This window comes from Theropithecus gelada, chromosome 1, assembly GCF_003255815.1.
Source record: "Theropithecus gelada isolate Dixy chromosome 1, Tgel_1.0, whole genome shotgun sequence".
Lineage (NCBI taxonomy): Eukaryota > Metazoa > Chordata > Mammalia > Primates > Cercopithecidae > Theropithecus > Theropithecus gelada.
In genome coordinates, this window is record NC_037668.1 from 68257445 (window position 1) to 68281520 (window position 24076).

General features: G+C 41.7%; 1 pseudogene; it reads left to right on the forward strand.

Annotated features, from left to right (window-relative positions):
- The first annotated feature begins 1417 nt into the window (after window positions 1–1417).
- On the forward strand, window positions 1418–3142 carry LOC112604585 (annotated as a pseudogene).
- The last annotated feature ends 20934 nt before the right edge of the window (window positions 3143–24076 follow it).

Consider the following 24076-nt stretch of genomic DNA (forward strand, 5'->3'; position numbering starts at 1 on the left):
AAAAAAAAAAAAAAAAAAAAAAAAAAAAAATTAATGCATGTATGTCTGTTATTCTCATTTAAGTTTCTATTTTGTCTATTTATTTCACTGATGTATCCCAGGTACCTAGAGCATTGTCTTTTAAAAGTGTTTTTAATTAGAAGATGATTTATTTTATTAAATGCTGTTTTGCCACCCTGTGAGATGGTCATGTGGGTTTTCCTCACTTACTTCTTATGATTACATATGTAATAGATTTTTTTTTTTTTTTTTTTTTTTTTTTTTTTTGAGACGGAGTCTCACTCTGTCGCCCAGGCTGGAGTGCAGTGGCCGGATCTCAGCTCACTGCAAGCTCCGCCTCCCAGGTTCACGCCATTCTCCTGCCTCAGCCTCCCGAGTAGCTGGGACTACAGGCGCCCGCCGCCTCGCCCGGCTAGTTTTTTGTATTTTTAGTAGAGACGGGGTTTCACCGTGTTAGCCAGGATGGTCTCGATCTCCTGACCTCGTGATCCGCCCGTCTCGGCCTCCCAAAGTGCTGGGATTACAGGCTTGAGCCACCGCGCCTGGCCTGTAATAGATTTTTTAAAGCCAACTGCATCATTCTAGATTACTGGGCTCAAATAACCAGTACCCACTCTAGCTAAAAGGAATGTATTGAAGTGATATTTGGTAGTTCAGAGAATCTCCTCAAAGGCCAGATAAACAGGCCTGGAAGCTACACCATTTGGAACAATGCCCAACTCACACAGCAGGACTGTCCCAGTTAAGACCACTGCCGTGCACCAGACACCATAGTTTGTACCGCTGACCTAGGGCACCAGACACCATCCCTAGAATATTTGCTCTTACTGCTCCAGGAAGCTGGATGTCTCTGTGGCCATCTTTACTATTTCCAGCCACCAGCTTCCAAATTAAAGACTTGTATGAGTACATTTGATTTGTCAGCCCAAGCAACAAGGGGAACCGAGGAACAAATCTGGCTTCTATCTTGGGGACACAGAGGTTCATAAGGTGAAGAATTGCCAGACATGAGAAGGTTACTTAAAGGTGCTAGGTGACCAGAAAGAATGATAGATCAAGGAATCTTTGGATTTGTTTGAAATAAAGGTATCAGTTAGTCTGTGTAATTAGGTAGCATTCAGTGAACTTAACTTTGAAATATAACTTTGAAATGAAATGCAATGGAACTTGGCTGTATAGGTAAAGAAGGATATAAAGAATACAGACACTCCCAAATATCTAAAACATATAGAACACTATGGATCTGTGTATAATTGGGAATGAGAGAAGAGGAAGTAGTTAAGGCTGACACAGGTTTTGGTGATGGGGTAAATGGTGATACTTCAATAAGATGAGGAACAGAGGAGATGCAGATATTGTATGTGCGTGGAGGCGGGAGTTAGAAGATAGTTTGGGACTTCCTTCCTCTTCTGGCAAGATGGCGGGCGGAAAAGCTGGAGTGACTCTGAGGCAGCTGCATCTTTCCCGCCAGGATCTCACCACCTTGGATGTTACCAAGTTGACGCCATTTTCACACAAAGTTATCAGCAGACAAGCCACCATTAATATAGGTACAATTGGTCATGTGGCTCATGGGAAATCCACAGTTGTCAAAGCTGTTTCTGGAGTTCACACTGTCAGGTTCAAAAATGAACTAGAAAGAAATATTACAATCAAGCTTGGATATGCTAATGCTAAGATTTATAAACTTGATGACTCAAGTTGCCCTTGGCCAGAATGTTATAGCTCTTGTGGGGGCAGTAAACCTGATGAGTTTCCTACAGACATTCCAGGGACCAAAAGGAACTTCAAATTAGACACGTTTCCTTTGTTGTCTGTCCTGGCCACGGTATTTTCATGGCTACTGTGCTGAAAGGTGCAGCAGTGATGAATGCAACCCTTCTGTTGATAGCTGGTAATGAATTTTGCCCTCAGCCTCAGACATCTGAACACCTGGCTGCTATAGAGATCATGAAACTGAAGCATAATTTGATTCTACAACATAAAATTGATTTGTTAAAAGGAAGTCAGGCTAAAGAACAATACGAGCAGATCCTTGCATTTGTCCAAGGTACAGTAGCAGAGGGAACTCCCATTATTCCAATTTCAGCTCAGCTGAAATACAATATTGAAGTTTGTGAGTACATAGTAAAGAAAATTCCAGTACCACCAAGAGACTTTACTTCAGAGCCCCAACTTATTGTTATTAGATTCTTTGATGTCAACAAAGCTGGCTGTGAAGTTGATGACCTTAAGGGCGGGGGGCGTGTAGCTGGTGGTAGTATTCCAAAAGGAGTATTAAAGGTGGGTCAGGAGATAGAAGTAAGACCTGGTATTGTTTCCAAATATAGTGAAGTAAAATTCATGTGTAAACCAATCTTTTCCAAAATTGTATCACTTTTTGCAGAGCATAATGATCTGCAATATGCTGCTCCAGGCGGTCTTACTTTTTTTTTTTTTTTTTTTTTTTTTGAGACGGAGTCTCGCTGTGTCGCCCAGGCTGGAGTGCAGTGGCGCGATCTCGGCTCACTGCAAGCTCCGCCTCCCGGGTTCACGCCATTCTCCCGCCTCAGCCTCCGAGTAGCTGGGACTACAGGCGCCCGCCACCACGCCTGGCTAGTTTTTTGTATTTTTAGTAGAGACGGGGTTTCACCATGTTAGCCAGGATGGTCTCGATCTCCTGACCTCGTGATCCACCCGCCTCGGCCTCCCAAAGTGCTGGGATTACAGGCTTGAGCCACCGCGCCCGGCCCAGGCGGTCTTATTGGAGTTGGAACAAAAATTGATCCCACTTTGTGTGGGACAGACAGAACGGTGGGGCAAGTACTTGGTGCTGTCAAAGCCTTACCTGAGATATTCACAGAAGTGGAAATTTCCTATTTCCTGCTTAGACGGCTTCTAGGTGTACACACTGAAGGAGATAAGAAAGCAATAAAGGTGCAAAAGCTGTCTAAGAATGAAGTGCTCATGGTGAACGTAGGATCCCTGTTGACTTAGTGCTGTCAAGGCCGATTTGGGTAAAATTGTTTCGACCAATCCAGTGTGCACAGAGGTAGGAGAAAAGATTGCCCTTAGCCGAAGAGTTGAAAACCAATGGCGATTAATTGGTTAGGGTCAGATGAGAAGAGCAGTGACAATCAAGCCACCAGTAGATGATGACTGAAGAATACCGGTTAAATAATACATTTGGATGGAGTTGGAAGTTGAAATTTCTCTTAACAACTGGGGTTTTTTTTTCAAAGCGATATTGGGGAATTGATTTCATAGTTTGTTACCTTAGTAGGTAGCTGTAAGGTTATTCTCATTTTTTTTTTTTTTTTTTTTGTGCTTATGAAAACTTAGCTTAGGGACTACAATTAATATAAAAATTGGCATAATGTTGGATTGAATCTACATTTTGGCAGAAGTTAAGTATTCCCATATAATGTCAAAATTATACATCATGCAGTTTGTTTGTTTGTTTATTTGTTTGTTTTTGTTTTGAGTCTGGCTCTGTCACCCAGGCTGGAGTGCAGTGGTGTGATCTGCAACCTCTGCCTCCTGGATTCAAGCGATTCTTCTGCCTCAGCCCCCCAAGTAGCTGAGATTACAGGCGTGTGCCACCATACCTGGCTAATTTTTGTATTTTTAGTAGAGATGGGGTTTCAACATGTTGGCCAGGCTGGTCTCTCCTGACCTCAGGGTGATCAGCCCACCTTGGCTTCCCAAAGTGCTGGGATTACAGGCATGAGCCACCTTGCCCAGCCCAAGTCATATGGTTTGAAATGAAACTTTGCTACAACCAGCCTTTGCTGTAGCACACACATATACTACTGAACCTGTTTGAAATAAATTTTCTTTCTTTTTCATGATTCATCTTTGAGTAGCTCAAGCTGAAGGACTGAGGTACCAGTAAAAACTTAAAGGCACAAATTCTCCTTGAAGACCTTCTCCCTTTTCTTTGTCCCCATATTTTATGTTGCTTTATCTTTAAAATTTTGCATGAAAAGGAAATTAATGGGTTCAAATGAAATTGTCCTTTAGAGCATGAGTACTTGTTTCCATGGACAAATCTTTTTCTCCCCTTGCTCTTCCTGGCCTGAAACACGGGAAACCAGAGTCAGAAGTCAATGCCTTGGGATTTTTTCTGCATTGTTTTATGCCTGAAATCCAATAGTCTTCCTCCACTGGAAAATACTGTTACACCAAATAATTCTAGATGAGTAACAAAGATCTTTCCAGGCCTTCATTTTATGTTTTTTCTTAACTGTTACATTATCATGACACAGATTGTAATATTACTAATTTCTGGACGTTTCAAAAGGTCAAGAAGTAAAAGATGTTGGAAAGCAATGAGTAAGTCCTTTTCATTTTTAACTTATTCCCCATGTCCCTATACTTACTTCCCCATGTCCCTATACTTACTTCCTGTGCTTTATCTTTTTTATTTTTTTAGAGATGGAGGCTCGCTCTGTCATCTAGACTAGAGTAAAGTGGCACGATCTGGGCCCACTGCAACCTCTGCCTCTTTGGTTCGAGTGATTCTCGCACCTCAGCCTCCCGAGTAGCTGAGATTACAGACACGTGCCACCACATCCAGCTAATATTTATATTTTTAATAGAGATGGGGTTTCACCATATTGGCCAGGCTGGTCTCAAACTCCTGACCTCAGGTGATCTGCCCGCCTTGGCCTCCCAAAGTGCTGGGATTACAGGCGTGAGCCACTGTGCCTGGCTTATTTTTCTTTATTTATGTTTTTGCTTCATAAGAGGTTCTGTTAAGCAGTGATTCCTAACTCTCGCTGATATTAGAATTGCTGGGGAAGCTTTTTTTAAAAAAATGCCCCACAGAGATTCTGATTTAATTGGCTTGGAATAGAATTCAGGCATTGATATCTTTAAAAACTCCCCAGTGTTGAGAAACAAATTTAGAGAGTTGAGAAGTGGGTATGTTAAATTACAGAATCTTACTGAGTTTTGGTAGTCTGATAATATAGTTTGCTTTGCTTTTCTTAAATTTGCATTGAGATGGGATTTAAGGCATATTGTGCTCTTTTGAATGTTGAAGTTGCATTGAAGAAGTTTAGAAGCTCTGGCTATGGGTTATCTAAGTTGATGTTTTGAGGAGGCATATTAATTTTATAAACTTGGCTGACTTTTAAGGTTGTAGCATAGAAATAAAACAATTTTAAATTAAAAAAAAGTTTAAAGTGCGTGTGGGACATCCAATTAAAGAAGTCTAGAAGGTAGGTAGTAGATATCAAGGTCTGAGAGAGATCCAGGGTAAAGATACAAATGTATGAGCGGTCACCATAGATTGGTCATTAAAGCCATGGGCTTGGTTGATATGTGAGAAGAGAAGAAAAAGAAACAGAGAAGAACCTTGAGGAACACAAATATTTAAGAAATGTGCATAAGAAGAGGAGATTATATTGCAGGAAGGCAACATGGTATAGACCAACTAGGAGGCCGAGGTGAGAGATCACAGTGGCTCAGAAAAAAGTGGCGACAGCAGAGATATTTATTTATTTAGAGATAAGGTCTGTCTCTGTCACCCAGGCTGGAACACAGTGGCGCAGTCATGGTTCACTGCAGCCTCATCCTCCTGGGCTCAAGTGATCTTCCCACCTCAGCCTCCTGAGTAGTTGGGACTACAGGTGCCTGCCACCACACCAAGCAAGCTTGCTTGCTTCCTTCCTTCTTTCTTTCCTTCCTTCCTTCCTTCCTTCCTTCCTTCCTTCCTTCCTTCCTTCCTTCCTTCCTTCCTTCCTTCCTTCCTTCCTTCCTTCCTTCCCTCTTTCTCTCTTTCTCTCTTTCTTTCTTTTCTTTCTTTCACGGATCTTCGCTCTTGTTGCCCAGGCTGCAGTGCAATGGCACAATCTCGGCTCACTGCAACCTCCACCTCCCGGGTTCAATTGATTCTCCTGCCTCAGCCTCCTCAGTAGCTGGGATTACAGGCATGCACCACCACACTCGGCTAATTTTGTATTTCTAGTCGAGATGGGGTTTCTCCATGTTGGTCAGGCTGGTCACAAACTCCCCACCTCAGGTGATCTGCCTGCCTCGGCCTCCCAAAGTGCTGGGATTACAGGCGTGAGTGCCTGGCCTTATCTTTTTCTTTTTGGTAGAGATGGAGTCTCCCTAGGTTGCCCAGACTGGTCTTGAATTCCTGGGCTCAAATGATCTTCCCACTTGGGCCTCTCAAGGTGTTGGGATTACAGGCGTGAGCCACCACATCCAGCAAAGAGATATTTAGATTTAGTGATGGAGCAGATGTGAGGGAGGAGGGAGAAAAAGAAATCAAGGATGACTCATATTTTTCTGACTTCAACATTTTGGTGGTTGGAGCTATGATTTCCTGAACTCAATTTCCTGATCATTTCCTAAACATGAAAGAGAAGCAAAGATAAAGTTGGAATTTAGCATGTTAATTTAGCCTTTGAGGCATCCAAGTAGGTATTTGTTTCATTGGGTAGATATTTATTGATTACCTATTCTAAGTCAGGCACTGTGTTTCAAACTGGATATTCATCTGGCAGGTACTTGGGTCTGTAACTGTCTGGCTTGAGGTCTCAGCTGCAAATGTACATTTGAGTTGTCAGCATTCAAATGGCATTTGAAGCTATAAGAATAGATGAGATCACATAGGGGGAGTGAGTAGAGTAAGAAGGGGGCTTAAGATCCAACCTGGGGAACCCCAACATTGATGAGTAAAGGAGATTGAGAAAGAGTGATCAGAGAGGTAGGAGAAAAACCAGGTTACTGTGGTATCCAGATCATGAGAGGAGAGTTTTGAGGAAGACTGTGTACTCAACAGGGCCAAATAATGTCAAGAAATCAAGTATAAAAAGGATTGAAAACCTTCCATTGGATTTAGTGGCAAGGAAGTCATTAGTTATACTAATGAAGATGAATTTCTGAATTGGAATTGCTGGGTCAAAAGATGTTTAATAAATATTGCCAAATTGCTCACCAAAAAAAGTTTATAATAATTTATACTCCTTCCAACAGCATATGAGGGTATCTGTTTCCTCATACCCTCACTAATGAATATTATGTCTTAATCTTTGCCTAATAGATTGAAATAATGTCTCATTGTTATTTGAATGTACATTTCTTTTTCATTCATTCTTTCTTTCTTTCTTTCTTTTTTTTTTTTTTTTCCTGAGACAGAGTATTGCTCTTGTCGCCCAGGCTAGAGTGCAGTGGTGCCATCTCGGCTCACTGCAACTTCTACATCCCGCCTTCAAGCAATTCTCCTGCCTCAGCCTCCCGAGTAGCTGGGATTACAAGCATGTGCCACCGTGCCCGGCTAATTCTGTGTTTTTAGTAGAGGTAGGGTTTATCCATGTTGATCAGGCTGGTCTCAAACTCCCAACCTCAGGTGATACGCCCGCCTCAGCCTCCCAAAGTGCTGGGATTACAGGCATGAGCCACAACGCCCAGCCTGAATGTCCATTTTCTTGATAATTTGTGAGGCAGCATATGTTTTTGTCTGTTTATTGGCCATTTGTTTTTCTTCTAGGAATTATCAGGTCATTTTCCGTTTGTCCATTTTTTAACCAGTGCATTTTATCTTTTTCTGACTGATGTTTAAGATCTCTTCAGATTATTAGGGTTAGTGAGCCTCCGCATATGACACATGTATCTTTTTACATTTTAAAAATTGTTCTTTTAATTTTTCTTATGGCTTGAGTGAACTCTGAGGTTATCTACCTCCCCCAGGGTTGCCAGGTGGACACTGTGTACCACATGCATTGCTGTAAATGCTTGCTCACTGAAGAGGAATTCCTGTTCATTGGTGTTTTAGGAACCTGTTACGTTCAAGGATGTGGCCATAGACTTCACCGAGGAGGAATGGGGGCAACTAGATTCTGCACAAAGGGCCTTGTACAGAGAAGTGATGCTGGAGATCTATGGCAACCTGGTCGTAGTGGGTGAGGACAACTACTCTTTGGAGAATTCTGGTTTCTTTGGTTGTAAAAAGCTGTGGACTCTTAAAGTGGTTAACTAAGCTAGGGCTTTAGATTCAAATATCAGAATTTCCAAATCGCGACTGAAAAAAGAAAATGTTTCTCTCTAAGTAAAAACTCAAGTTTCAGGCCAGGCGTGGTGGCTCACTCCTGTAATCCCAGCACTTTAGGAGGCCAGGGCAGGAGGATTTCTTGAGCCTAGGAGCCTAGACCCTGTCTCTACAAAAAAATTAAAAATTAGCTGGGCGTGGTGGCACATACCTGTAGTCTCAGCTACTTGGAGGCTGTGGTGGGAGGATTGCTTGAGCCCATGAGTTTGAGGTTTCAGTAAGCTACGATTGTGCCACTGCAGGGGACCTGGGCGACAGAGCAAGACCCCCACCAGCTCCGGAAAAAAACCCTCCAAGTTTCTACATCCCTATTTGGTTTTTTTCCTTCTTTCTTTCTTTCTCTTTCTTTCTTTCCTTCCTTTCTTTCTCTCTTTCTTCTTTCTGTTCTTTCTTCCTTCTTTCCTGAAATAAATATCCTTGTACTTGTAGTTTTGAGTATTTGTTCCAGTATTTCTATAGGATAAGTCTCTAGAAGAGGAATTGATGGATCAGAGATTTATATATTTACTGTAGTATAAATTTGCCCCCTGAGTAGTTTGAATTAATTTCTATTCTTGTCATGGTAATTCCGGTTTTCCACACTCTCACTACTCCTCATCTTTTTATTCTTCACCTACCTGAAGAGTGGGGAAAATACCATTTACTATCTTTTGATTTCCTCCCTTTCTCTCCCAACTTGTTTTCCCTCTATCTTCTATTTCTCACAATAAAGTGGAAACTCTACCCTTCAAGTTGCCTAGGCCAAAAACCTTGGAGTCACCCCATTTTTCTTTCTCTCTCAGCCCCAGATCAATCCATCAGCAAATCTGTCAGCTCTACTATCAAAGTATATTCAGAATCCAACCACTCCTCACCACTTCCACTGTTGTTACCCTAATTAACCCACTGTGCCTCTCTGTCTCCCTCTCCCTTTCTCTCATTTTGAAGAGCCTCCTACGCAGCCTTCCTTACTCTCCACATCCCAGCCTGTTTTCCATGTGGCAGTCACTGTGATTGTGTAAAACACTCAGTCAAATCAAAACCTTCTCAAATCAATGTTCTTCAGTTGACGAATACACAAACTGAAGTATATCTATGCCTTGGAATTCTACACAGCATAAAAAGAACGAACTGTTGATTCACACAACAATTTGGATAGATCTGAAGGGAATTATGCTAAGTAAAGAAAGGTAATCTCAAAAAGTTACATACTGTGTGATTTCATTTCTGTAACATTCCTGAAATGACAAAATTATCAAGATGCAGAACAGATTATTGGTTGCCAGGGACTGGATAGAGGAAGTGGGAAGTGAGATGGGTCTGGCTGTAAAAAGGGTAGCACAAAGAATCCCTACGACAGAATCGTTCCTTATTTTCTTACACAATTCTATACAGGTAATAAAATTGCACAGAACTAAATACACACACAAATTAGTGCATATAAAACTGGCGACATTTGAATGAGGTCTGAATTGGTAACATCATCTTACATGTAAACCAAATTATAAAAATTAGATTTGAAAATACGTATGTTCTACAGAAATTTTAGAAAATACAGATGCTTAAGAATAAAATGTAGGATGGAATTTCACTAAATGTATTCCCTTAAAAAATGAAATATTGGCTGGGTGTGGTGGCTCACGCCAGTAATCCCGGCACTTTGGGAGGCCAAGGCAGGTGGATCACCTGAGGTCAGAAGTTTGAGACCAGCCTGACCAACATGGTGAAACCCCGTCTCTACTAAAAATACAAAATTAGCTGAGCATGGTGGTGCATGCCTGTAGTCCCAGCTACTCCGGAGGCTGAGGCAGGAGAATTGCTTGAACCCAGGAGGCAGAGGTTGCAGTGAGCAGAGATCATGCCAATACACTCCAGCCTGGGCAACAAGAGCAAAACTTCATCTCAAAAACAAAAAACAAAAACAAAAACAAAAAAAAAACAAAAAAAAAAAACCAAGAAGGAATATTATTCAGCGCTAAAAAGAAATGGGCTATCAAGTCATGAAAAGTCATGGAGGAACCTTAAATGCATATTACTAAGTGAAAGAAGCCAAACTAAAAGGCTAAATGTACTGTATGATTCCAGGTATATGACAGTCTGGAAAAGGCAAAACTATGGAGAAAGTGAAAATATCAGTGGTTTTCCAGTGTTTAGCGGGAAGGAAGGATGAATAGGCAAAGCACAGAAGATTGTTAGGGCAGTGAAATATTCTTTATGATACTAAGATGGTGGAGACATGTCATTAGACATTTGTCAAAGCCCACAGAACGTGCAACACCAAGAATGAAGCCTAGTGTTAACTATGGATGTTGAGTGATGTGTGGGTGTAGGTTCAGCAGTTGTAACAAATGTACCATTCTGGTGCAGGAAGTTGACAGTGAGGGAGGTATGCGTGTATGGGGGCAGGGTGTATATGGGAACTCTACATTTTTTTTTGAGATGGAGTTTCGCTCTTGTCGCCCAGACTGGAGTGTAATGGTGTGATCTCGGTTCACTGCAACCTCCACCTCCCGGGTTCAAGCGATTCTCCTGCCTTAGCCTCCCAAGTTGCTGGGATTAGAGGCACATGCCACCACACCCAGCTGTTTTGTATTTGTAGTAGAGATGGGGTTTTACCATGTTGGCCAGGCTGGTTTCGAACTCCTGACCTCAAGTGATCCGCCCGCCTCAGCCTCCCAAAGTGCTGGGATTATAGGCATGAGCCACCAAGCCCAGCCAAGATTATCTCTTTATCTTTAAAGAGGTTTTGCAAAATCCTCAGAGGCAGAAAAGTGTCCTGCCATTTCACTAAATGTATCTAAGCATGAGTTTTTTATGTTTTTCCTAATCAGGACACATTATGCTTCTTTCTTCGTGCTATTTTCTATTTTATTAATTTTTAAAATCTTTACTAAATCCTTCTACTTATTTTAGGGTGTTTTTGTTTGTTTTGGGGTGTTTTTGTTTGTTAAGTTTTTTTGTTTTTGTTTTGTTTTTTTTTTTGAGGTGGAGTCTTGCTCTGTCACCCAGGCTGGAGTGCAGTGGCGCCATCTTGGCTCACTGCAAGCTGCACCTCCTGGATTCATGCCATTCTCCTGCCTCAGCCTCCCCAGTAGCTGGAACTACAGGCGCCTGCCACCACGCCTGGCTAGTTTTTTTGTATTTTTAGGAGAGACGGGGTTTCACCATGTTAGCCAGGATGGTCTCGATCTCCTGACCTCGTGATCCGCCTGCCTTGGCCTCTCAAAGTGCTGGGATTACAGGTGTGAGCCACTGCGCCCAGTCTTTGTTTAGTTTTTGGAGAGACAGGCTCTTTCTCTGTTACTCAGGCAAGAGTGCAGTGGCATGATCATAGCTCACTGTAATCTTGAACTACCGGGCTCAAGGGATCCTCCCATCTCAGCCTCCCAAGTAGCTAGGACTACAGGCACACAGCACCACTCCTGGCTAATTTTTAAATTTTGTTGGGGATAGGGTCTTGCTATGTTGCCTAGGCTGGTCTTGATCTCCTGGCCTCCAGTGATCCTCACATCTTGGCTTCCCAGAGCTCTGGGATTACAGGTGTGAGTCACCACACCTGGCCTACTTCTTTTAAGTTTATAATTATTTTTCTAGTTTCTTGAGTTAGAGCTTATTTATTCTTATTTTCCAACAAATGCATTTCACTGAATTAAATTTTCCCTGAATACTTTGGCAGCATCCTGTCCAGAACACAGTTTGGCAACATATATCAAAAGCCTTTAAAATGTTTCTGCCATTTGACTTAGAAATTTTACATCTAAGAACTACATTGAGGAAATAATCAGATGAATTATGTATAAAAGGTATATATTACCATGTTATTTTTAGTATTTTTTAAAAAGGAAACATTTTACATTACAATAACAGAAATGTTTTTCTGTAAATTATAATATTTATATATGATTCATTATTCTCTAGCAAGAAAAATTATAATTTTGGATTATTTTTAATGACTTAGGTAAATGTACATAAGTTATAGCAGATGTTAAAGATACATACATATAAGAAAAAACTGGAAAGACGCTAATATATTAATAGTATCAGTGAGTGGTTTTTATTTTCTATTTTATGCTTTTCAGGATTTTGCAAGCCATCTCAAATGTTTCCCAGTATTATTGCTTGGCAAATAGCAAAAGAAAGCAAAAGTAAGTGTAACTGGTTTATTGTAGAGTGTCACCTCAATGGGGCATATAAGATTATGAAATGGTTTTATTTCTTCCAATCACTGCTTTCAACCATATTCTATTGAATTCCTCAAATAAATTAATGTATGAATAAATATTGAATGGGAAAGAAAAACCTAGAGGGCGGGCTTTAAAAAAGAGAGGTTTTCCCCTTTGCCAGCTCCCAGAGGAAGAATACGAATGGAGTAAAAGATTACAAACTGTTGAAAATATTTGCAACTCATATTGCAGACAAAGGGATCCATTGCCTTATTTATCAAGAGCTCTTAGAAATCAAGAAGAAAAAACATGGAAAATATGAAGAGACTTGTCAGAGAGAAACACAAATGACTCTTACATTTTTCGAAAGGTGTTCTACCTTTCTCATTATATGAGAAATGAAAATCAAAACCCTACTGAGACACCATTTCCTACCGATCAGGTTAGCAAAAAATTGAAAAGTGTTTTTTGTTTTGTTTTCTTGTTTTTTGTTTGTTTGTTTGTTTGTTTGTGAGGTGGAGTCTTGCTCTGTTACCCAGGCTTGAGTGCAGTGGCACGATCTCGGCTCACTGCAACCTCAGCCTCCTGGGTTCAAGCAATTCTGCCCTGGCCTCCCGAGTAGCTGGGATTACAGGTGCGCGCCACCACACCTGGCAAATTTTTTCTATTTTTAATAGAGACAGGGTTTCACCATGTTAGCCAGAATGCTCTTTATCTCCTGACCTCATGATCTGCCTGTCTCGGCCTCCCAAAGTGCCGGGATTACAGAAATTGAAAAGTTGTAAAACCCATTGTTAGTGAGGCTGTGGAAAAACAGGCATCCTCAGACTGCTATGGGCAGGCACAAAATAGAATGACTCCTTTGGAGAGGAATTTGACAACATCTACCAAAACTGTAAATACACTTGCCTTTTGAGTCAAATACCCCATTTCTGAGAGTTTATCCCACAGATACACTTGCACGTGTGCTTTGAAAACATTCGGCATTGTCTCCATTAGTAAAAAATGGAAAAACAACACAAATGTATGTCAACAGAGGACTGGCTTAATAAACTAGACATCCACATAGTGGAATTGTATGTAGCTCCAATGAAGACTAAACAAAACTTCCTCACTGAAATGGAAATATCTCCAAGATATGTTATTAAATGAAAAATGCAAGATAAAGAGCAATGTATGTATGTATGTATATATATATAAATATATCAAATATGTACACAGAATATTTTGTGTAAGGGAGAATGAGAATTATATCCATATTTGCTTATATTTGCATAATGTCACACTGGAAGCCTAAATAGGAACTAATAAAGTCATTTAATAATCAAAACTATATTAAAAGTTGTCTGGGGAAGCAGGGGTAAGAGTGAGACTTTCCTGTAATTTTTTGTTTTTCACTTTTAAATATAGTTTTGATTGTTGAATAACTGGAACACGTTACCCATTTGTTAAATATAAACAACAGAAATGTATTTCTCACAGTTCCGGAGGCTAGAGGGTAGGGATCAGAACCTCACCAGAGTCAGGTTCTGCTGAGGGCCCTCTTCTGGTTACAGATAACCAGCTTCTTGTAGCCTCCCATAGCAGAGAAGGCTACAGGGACCTTGGCTTGTTTTTTTGTTTGTTTGTTTTTTGAGATGGAGTCTTACTCTGTCGCCCAGGCTAGAGTGCAGTGGCGTGATCTTGGCTCATTGCAACCTCCACCTCCTGGGTTCAAGCGATTGTCCGGCCTCAGCTTCCCGAGTAGCTGGGATTACAGGTGTGCGCCACCATGCCCAGCTAAGTTTTGTATTCTTAGTAGAGACAGGGTTTCACCATGTTGGCCAGGCTGGTCTTGAACTCCTGACCTCAGGTGATTCGCCCACCTTGGCCTCCCAGAATGCTGGGATTACAGGTGTGAGCAACCATGGCTGAACCCTGTTTTTTAAATTGTGCTAAATGAGAGCCAGTGGGTTTTCAGTATTTATTGATATTAAAATATTGTTTCTCCGTATTAATTTTTTTTTTTTTTGAGACGGAGTCTTGTTCTGTCGCCCAGGCTGGAGTGCAGTGGTGCTGATCTCAGCTCACTGCAACCTCTGCCTCCCGGGTTCAAGTGATTCTCCTGCCTCAGCCTCCCGAGTAGCTGGGACTACAGGCACGTGCTACCATGTCCGGCTAATTTTTTGTATTTTTAGTAGAGACGGGTTTCACTGTGTTAGCTAGGATGGTCTCGATCTCCTGACCTCGTGATCCTCCTGCCTCAGCCTCCCAAAGTGCCTTATTAACTATTTATGTGGTTATTTTTAATAAAATACTTTATTTGTAAGTTTTACACCTATACATTTGTCTGGGTTTTTTTTTTTTCTTTTTTAAATTTGTTTGTGCTATTTTAGTCAGGATTTGGTATTATGGTTATTTGGTCTCTAAAATGGAGTAATCCACCTAAATAAACTAGAAAAAGAAAGGCAAAAATAAAGCAAACAGAAGGAAAGAAATAATAAAGTTTAGCCAGGTACGGTGGCTCACACCTGTAATCCCAGAATTTTGGGAGGCCGAGGTGGGCAGATCACCTGAGCTCAGGGGTTTGAGACTACCCTGAGCAACATGGTGAAACCCTGTCCAAACAATTGGCCGGGTGTGGTGGTGCTTGCCTGTAATCCCAGCTGCTCAGGAGGCTGAGGCACAAGAATCACTTAGTCCTGGGAGCAGAGGTTGCAGTGAGCCAAGATCATGCCACCGCACTCCAGCTTGGGCTACAGAGTGAGATTCTGTCTCAAAAAGTAAATAAAGAAAAATTTTTAAAAAGTTTAGAGCAGAAATCAATGAAATTGAAATCAGAAAAATAGAGAAAATAAATTAAATCAAACATTGATTCTTTAATAAGAAAGAGAGAGAAGACACAAATTACTGACATAAACAATGACATAAACAATGAAAGAGGGGACATCACTACTTTCCCTTTTTACAGACAGTAAAAGGATGATAGAGAATCCTAGGGACAACTCTGTGCACGCGTATACAACAACTTAAATAAAATGGACCAATTCCTTGAAAGACACAAATTATCAAAACTCATTCAAGGAGAAATAAAGTGAACAATCCTGAATCTATTAAAAGATCTGATTCATAGCTTACAAAAAGGAAAACTTGAGGTCAAATGATTTCACTGGTGAATTCTTCCAAACATTTGAAGAAGAAATAGCATAAATTCTTCACAATCTCTTCCAGAAGATAAAGAGGCAACACTTTGTAGCTCATTTTATGAAACCGGCATTACCTTCATATCAAAACTAGACAAAGATGCCAGGCATGGTAGCTCACGCTTGTAATCCCAGCACTTTGGGAAGCTGAGGTGGGTGGATCACCTGAGGTCAGGAGTTCGAGACCAGCCTGGCTAACATGGTGAAACCCCGTCTCTACTAAAAATACCAAAAACTAGCCAGATGTGGTGGTGGGTGCCTGTAATCCCACTTACTCAGGAGGCTGAGGCAGGAGAATTGCTTGAACACAGGAGGCAGAAGTTGCCGTGAGCTGAGATCCTGCCACTGCACTCCAGCCTGGGCAACAAGAACAAAACTCTTTCTCAAAAAAAAAGAAAGAAAGAAAGAAAGAAAAAGAACAAAACTAGACAAAGACATCATGAGAAAAGAAAGCTACAGATTGGGCCGGGCGCGGTGGCTCAAGCCTGTAATCCCAGCACTTTGGGAGGCCGAGATGGGCGGATCACGAGGTCAGGAGATCGAGACCATCCTGGCTAACACGGTGAAACCCCGTCTCTACTAAAAATACAAAAAACTAGCCGGGCGAGGTGGCAGGCGCCTGTAGTCCCAGCTACTCGGGAGGCTGAGGCAGGAGAATGGCGTGAACCCGGGAGGCGGAGCTTGCAGTGAGCTGAGATCCGGCCACTGTACTCCAGCCTGGGCGGCAGAGCAAGACTCCGTCTCAAAAAAAAAAAAAAAAAAAAAAAAAAAAGAAAGCTACAGATCAATTACCTTCATGAACATAAGTGCAAAAACTCTTCAGCAAAATCTTAGCAAACCAAATTTAGTAATATATAAGAAGATAACACATCACAACCAAATGAAGTTTATCTCAGTAATACAAGGCTGGGTCAACACTTGAAAATCAATGTAGGCTGGGCGTGATTGCAGCACTTTGGGAGGCTGAGGCAGGTGGATTAATTGACATGAGGAGTTCAAAACCAGACTGGCCAATGTGGTGAAACCCGGTCTCTACTAAAAATACAAAAAATTAGCCGGGTATGGTGGCACGCACCTGTAGTCCCAGCTACTTGGGAGGCTGAGGCAGGAGAATTACCGGAACCTGGGAGATGGAGGTTGCAGTGAGTTGAGATCAAGCCACTGGAATCCAACCTGGGCGACAGAGCAAGACTTCATCCCAAAAAAAAAAAAAGAAAAAGAAAGTCAATGTAATGTACACTTATATAAACATTAACTAAAAATGGATCATAACAAAACTATGGGATACCACTTCATACTCAATAGCATGGCAATAATCAAGAAGACAATAATAAGTGGTGGTGGTTGTCACTCATGTATTACTGGTAGAACCGTAAAGTGGTGCAGCATTGGAAAACAGTTTAACACATCCTCAAAAAGTGACATGGAAAGTTTCCAAATGGCCCAGCAATTCCACTCCTAAGCATACTCAAGAGAAATGCAAACATATGCCCACACAAAAACCTGTACACAAATGTTCATAGCAGCAGTGTTCATATTAGCTAAAAAGTTGAAACAACCGAAATGTTCATCAGCTGATGAGTAGATCAATAACACATGGTATATCCACACAATGGAATATTATGAAGCTATAAAAAGATATCTGCTACAACATGGATGAACCTTGAAAACATGCAAAGTGAAAGAAATAAGTCACAAAAGAACACATATTGTATAATTCCATTTATATAAAATGCCTAGAATGGGTAAATTTATGGAGACAGGGTAGGTTAGTGGTTAGTGGTTTAGGACTAATGGTGGGAAGTAGGGAAGAGGATTGATTGGTAATGGGTATGAAGTTTCTTTTGGGGTGAATGATAATGTTCTAAAATTAGTTTGTAGTGATGGTTATACAATCCTATGAATATACTAAAAAACACTGAGGCCAGGCACAGGGGCTCACGCCTGTAATCCCAGCACTTTGGGAGGTCAAGGTGGGTGGATCACCGGAGGTCAGGAGTTCAAGACTGGCCTGACCAACATGGTGAAACCCCATCTCTACTAAAAGTATAAATATTAGCCTGGCGTGGTGGTGGGCACCTATAATCCCAGCTACTCGGGAGGCTGAGACAGGAGAATCACTTGAACCCACGAGGCAGGGGTTGCAGTGAGCCAAGGTCTCACCACTGCACTCCAGCCTGGGCAACATGGCAAGACTCCATCTCAAAAAAAAAAAAACAAAAAAACCCAAAAAAATCGAATTTACATTTTAAATGAGTGACTTGCATGGCATGTGAATTACATCCTAATACGGCAATTTAAAAAAAAAAAAAATCACAGGCCCAGTGCAGTGGTTCATGCCTGCAATCCCAGCACTTTGGGAGGCCGAGGTGGGCAGATCACCTGAGGTCAGGAGTTCCAGACCAGCCTGGCCAACATGGTGAAACCCCGTCTCTGCTAAAAATATAAAAATTAGCCAGGCGTGGTGGTGGGCACCTGTAATCCCAGCTACTAGGGAGGCTGAGGCAGGAGAATCGCTTCAACCCCAGAGGCAGAGGTTGCAGTGAGCCGAGATCATGCCACTGCACTCCAGTCTGGGTGACAGAGACTCCATCTCAAAAAAATAAATAAATAAATAAAAATTACTATAAAATTCTTTTTTTGTTTGTTTGTTTTTGAGACGGAGTCTTGCTCTGTTGCCCAGGCTGGAGTGCAGTGGCCGGATCTCAGCTCACTGCAAGCTCCGCCTCCCGGGTTTACGCCATTCTCCTGCCTTAGCCTCTCGAGTAGCTGGAACTACAGGTGCCCACCACCTCGCCCGGCTAGTTTTTTGTATTTTTTAGTAGAGACGGGGTTTCACCGTGTTAGGCAGGATGGTCTCGATCTCCTGACCTCGTGATCCGCCCATCTCGGCCTCCCAAAGTGCTGGGATTACAGGCTTGAGCCACTGTGCCCAGCCACTATAAAACTCTTAGGAAAAACAACTTTATGAGCTGTAATTAAGCAAAGAACTTTTTTTTTTTTTTTTTTGAGAGCATCTCACTGTGTTGCCCAAGCTGCCTTCAAACTCCTGGGTTCAAGCAATCCTCCCACCTCAGCCTCCTGAGAAGCTGGGACTACAAGTATGTACTAAAGAGATCTAACATGTAATACCAAAAGCACAATCCATGAAACAAAAAATTGATAAATTGGATTTCATCAAAATTAGAAGCATTTTATCAGTGAAGGACATTGTTCGGAGAATAAAAAGACAATTGAGAGAAAAACATTTGTATGACACACCATGCAAAGCCATATGATATGATTTGGATTTCTGTGCCCGCCCAAATCTCATGTGAAATTGTAATCCCCAGTGTTGGAGGAGGGGCCTGGTGGGAGGTGATTGGATAATGGGGGCAGACTTCCCCTTGCTGTTCTCATGATAGTGAGTGAGTTCTCGCAAGATCTGGTTGTTGAAAAGTATATAGCACCTCCCCTTTCACTCTCTTCCTCCTGCTCATAAGAGGTGCCTGCTTCCCCTTTGCCTTCTGCCATGATCGTAAAATTCCTGAGGCCTCCCCAGTCATGCTTCCTATACAGCCTGTGGAACGTGAGCCAATTAAACCTCTTTTCTTTTTTCCTTTTTTTTTTGAGATGGAGTCTTGCTCTGTCGCCCAGGCTGGAGTGCAGTGGCACGATCTTGGCTTACTGCAACCTCCATCTCCCGGGTTCAAGGGATTCTCCTGCTTCAGCCTCCTGAGTAGCTGGGATTACAGGCACACACCTCCATGCCTGGCTAATTTTTGTATTTTTAGTAGAGATGGGGTTTCACCATGTTGGTCAGACTGGTCTTGAACTCCTGATCTCGTGATCCGCCCACCTCGGCCTCTCTTTCTTTATAAATTACCCAGTTTAAGGTATTTCTTTGCAGCAGTGCAAGAACAGATTAATATGCCATATATTTAGAATATGTCTTTTTAAAAACCCTGTCAGGCTGGGCTCAGTGACTCATGACTATAATCCCAGTGCCTTAGGAGAACGCAGGGAGAGGACTGCTTGAGACCAGGAGTTTGAGGCTGCAGTGAGCTATGATCATGCCACGGCACTCCAGCCTGGGGGACAGTGCCAGAACCTGTTCTCTGAAAAATAAATAAGTAACCTTGCAAGACTTGACAATAAGGAAACACATGATCCAATTTTTAAAAGAAAGAAGCAATATGAATGGATGTTGACCAGAGAATATATACAGAGAGCAAATAAACATCTCAAAAGATGCTCAACATCATTAATTATTAGAGAAAATGCAAATTTAAAACACAATGAAACATTATTACACATGTACTTGCTGTTTATTGCTGTGTAACAAATTATCCCAAAACTTAGTGGCTAAACCAACATGACATTTATCTCAGTTTCTGTGGGTCAAGGATCCAGGAACAGCTTAATTGGGTTCTCTGCCCAAGAGTCCCTCACAAGGCTTCAATCAAGTTATTGGTTGGGGCTGTGAACGCCATTGAAGGCTGGGAGCCTGGAGGGAAAGGATCCTCTTCCAAGCATGATTATTCACAGGATTCAGTTACTTGAGGGCTGTTGGACTGAGGGCCTCAGTTCCTCGCTGACTGTTCTCTGGAGATGGCCTTCAGTCCCTTGCCAGGGTTGACCCTTCCCATCAGATCAAGCACGCAAGAAGAGCCAGAAAGAGAAGTTCAGCAAGACATAAGTCACAGTCTTTTGTAATGTGATCCCAGAAGCAACACCTCATCACTGTTGCCATATTAATTTACATTTAAGAAAATGAAAGGGAAATTAATATTGTTAGTATTTCTTATTCTATTCATTAGAACCAAGGCATTAGGTTCAGCCCAAACTCAAGACGAGGAAATTATCCAAGGGTACAACTACCTGGAGGCATGAATACCATGGGAGCCATGTCAGAAACCTCCTACCACTTGCCCTTTTGAGATTAGCTATAATTTGAAAATACTGACAATACCAAGTGTTAGCAAGGGTTCAAAGCAACAGGAATTCTCATACATTGCTGGCGGGAGTGCAAAATGTCACAGCCACTCCGGAAAACAGTTTGGCACTTTCTTAAAAAGTTGAACATGTGGCCGGGTGCGGTGGCTCAAGCCTGTAATCCCAGCACTTTGGGAGGCCGAGATGGGCAGATCACGAGGTCAGGAGATCGAGACCATCCTGGCTAACACGGTGAAACCCCGTCTCTACTAAAAAATACAAAAAACTAGCCGGGCGAGGTGGCGGACGCCTGTAGTCCCAGCTACTCAGGAGGCTAAGGCAGGAGAATGGCGTGAACCCGGGAGGCAGAGCTTGCAGTGAGCTGAGATCCGGCCACTGCACTCCAGCCTGGGCGACAGAGCAAGACTCCGTCTCAAAAAAAAAAAAAAAAAAAAAAGTTGAACATGTATCGTGATACCCAGCAATTTCACTTCTAGGTATTCATTCTAGAGAATTGAACAATGAGAACACATGGACACAGGGTCACACATCATTGGGGCCTATCAAGGGGTGGGGGGCAAGGGGAGAGAGAGGATTAGGACAAATATGTAATACATGCGGAGCTTAAAACCTAGATGATGGGTTGATGGGTGCAGCAAACAACAATGGCACATGTATACCTATGTAACAAACCTGCATGTTCTGCACATGTATCCCAGAACTTAAAATAAAATAAAAATAAAAATAAAAACTTATATCCAACAAAAACCTGTATACAAATGTTTCTAGCAGCATTATTCATAATCATCCAATGCTGGAACCAACTCAAATGTCCTTCAATGAGTGAATGAATAAAAAAAATGTGGTATATCCATTAAAGTTACTACCCAGAAGTAAAAAAGGACTTAATTATTAATAAATGCAACAACATGGATAAATCTAAAATACTACGTGAAAGAACCCAATCTCCAAACTCATCTCAGACACATAATGTGTGATTCCATTTATACTGTTACTGGCAGAGGGTGTCCAAGTTCTTGGTGTCTTGAACAAAGAATTGGACAAAACACACAAACAAAGCAAGGAAAGAATGAAGCAACAAAAGCAGAAATTTATTGAAAATGAAAGTACACTCCACAGTGTGGGAATGGCCCAAGCATAGAGGCTCAAGGGTCCCATTAAGAATTTGTGGGAGTTGGCCGGGCGCGGTGGCTCAAGCCTGTAATCCCAGCACTTTGGGAGGCCTAGACGGGCGGATCACGAGGTCAGGAGATCGAGACCATCCTGGCGAACACGGTGAAACCCCGTCTCTACTAAAAAATACAAAAAACTAGCCGGGCGAGGTGGCGGGCGCCTGTGGTCCCAGCTACTCGGGAGGCTGAGGCAGGAGAATGGCGTAAGCCCAGGAGGCGGAGCTTGCAGTGAGCCGAGATCGCGCCACTGCACTCCAACCTGGGCGACACAGCGAGACTCCGTCTCAAAAAAAAAAAAAAAAAAAAGAATTTGTGGGAGTTTACCCATACAATTGCTACAAAGAGAATACAATACCTAGGAATCCAACTTACAAGGGATGTGAAGGACCTCTTCAAGAACTACAAACCACTGCTCAACGATATAAAAGAGGACACAAACAAAAGGAAGAACATTCCATGCTCATGGATAGGAAGAATCAATATTGTGAAAATGGCCATACTGTCCAAGGTAATTTATAGATTCAATGCCATACCCATTAAGCTACCAATGACTTTCCTTATAGAATTGGGAAAAAAACTACTTTAAAGTTCATGTGGAACCAAAAAAGAGCCCGCATAGCCAAGACAATCCTAAGCAAAAAGAACAAAGCTGGAGGCATCACACTACCTGACTTCAAACTATACTACAAGGCTACAGTAACCAAAACAGCATGTTACTGGTACCAAAACAGATATATAGACCAATAGAACAGAACAGAGGCCTCAGAAATCACACCACACATCTACAACCATCTGATCTTTGAAAAACCTGACAAAAACAAGAAATAGGGAAACGATTCCCTATTTAATAAATAGTGCTGGGAAAACTGGCTAACCATATGTAGAAAGATGAAACTGGATCCCTTCCTTATACAAAAATTAATTCAAGATGGATTAAAGACTTAAATGTAAGACCTAAAACCATAAAAACCCTAGAAGAAAACCTAGGTAATACCATTCAGGACATAGGTATAGACAAAGACTTCATGACTAAAACACCAAAAGCAATGGCAACAAAAGCCAAAATAGACAAATTGGATCTAATTAAACTAAAGAGCTTCTGCACAGCAAAAGAAGCTACCATCAGAGTGAACAGGCAACCTACAGAATGGGAGAAAATTTTTGCAATCTACCCATCTGACAAAGGACTAATATCCAGAATCTACAAAGAACTTAAACAAATTTACAAGAAAAAAAACACCCATCAAAAAGTGGGCGAAGGATATGAACAGACACTTCTCAAAAGAAGACATTTATGCAGCCAACAGACACATAAAAAATGCTCATCATCACTGGTCATCAGAGAAATACAAATCAAAACCACAATGAGATACCATCTCATGCCAGTTAGAATGACGATCATTAAAAAGTCAGGAAACAACAGATCCTGGGGAGGATGTGGAGAAACAGGAACACGTTTACACTGTTGGTGGGACTGTAAACTAGTTCAACCACTGTGGAAGACAGTGTGGCGATTCCTCAAGGATCTAGAACTAGAAATACCATTTGACTCAGCCATCCCATTACTGGGTATATACCCAAAGGATTATAAATCATGCTGCTATAAAGACACATGCACACGTATGTTTATTGCAGTACTATTCACAATAGCAAATACTTGGAACCAACTCAAACATCCATCAATGATAGACTGGATTAAGAAAATGTGGCACACACATACCATGGAATACGTGCAGCCATAAAAAAGGATGAGTTCTTGTCCTTTGCAGGGACATGGATGAAGCTGGAAACCATTATTCTCAGCAAACTATCACAAGGACAGAAAACCAAACATCGCGTGTTCTCACTCATAGGTGGGAATCGAACAATAAGATCACTTGGACACAGGGCAGGAAACATCACACACCGGGGCCTGTTGTGGGGTCAGGGGATGGGGGAGGGATAGCATTAGGAGAAATACCCAATGTAAATGACGAGTTGATGGGCGCAGCACACCAACATGGCACATGTATACATATGTAACAAAACTGCACGTTTTGCACATGTACCCTAGAACTTAAAGTATAATAATAATAATAACTTTTGGGGAGTTTAAATACCCTCTAGAGGATTCCATTGGTTACTTGGTGTATGCCCTATGTAGATGAAGAGGATTAAGTAAAGTTACAAAGTCGTTTACTCTGCATATGCCCTATGAAGAGGATATTTCCTGTCATAGCTGAAGTGTGAATTGGCCTTATGTTCCCTGCCTGCAGACCCTATTTTCCTGCCTCAATATGACATTCTGGAAAAGGCAAAAATATAGGAATAGAGAACAGATCAGTGGTTGCCAGGGTTAAGGGATAAGAGGGAGAATCTGAATATAAATCAGCCAGGAACAGTGCATTTGACAATACAAAGCACCAACAGATGATTCCTGAACCTGAAGAGAAAGAGATAGTATCTGGATGCTACAGAGAATCTTTATGTGCACTGACTGGGCAATAAACAAATTTGTAAATACCTCTTCTCTACCCATTCTAGATCTTTGTCGATATGTCACTATGCCTCACATTGGCCCATGAAATTGCTAATGTATTTTTTAATCAAATGTTTTATATAGAC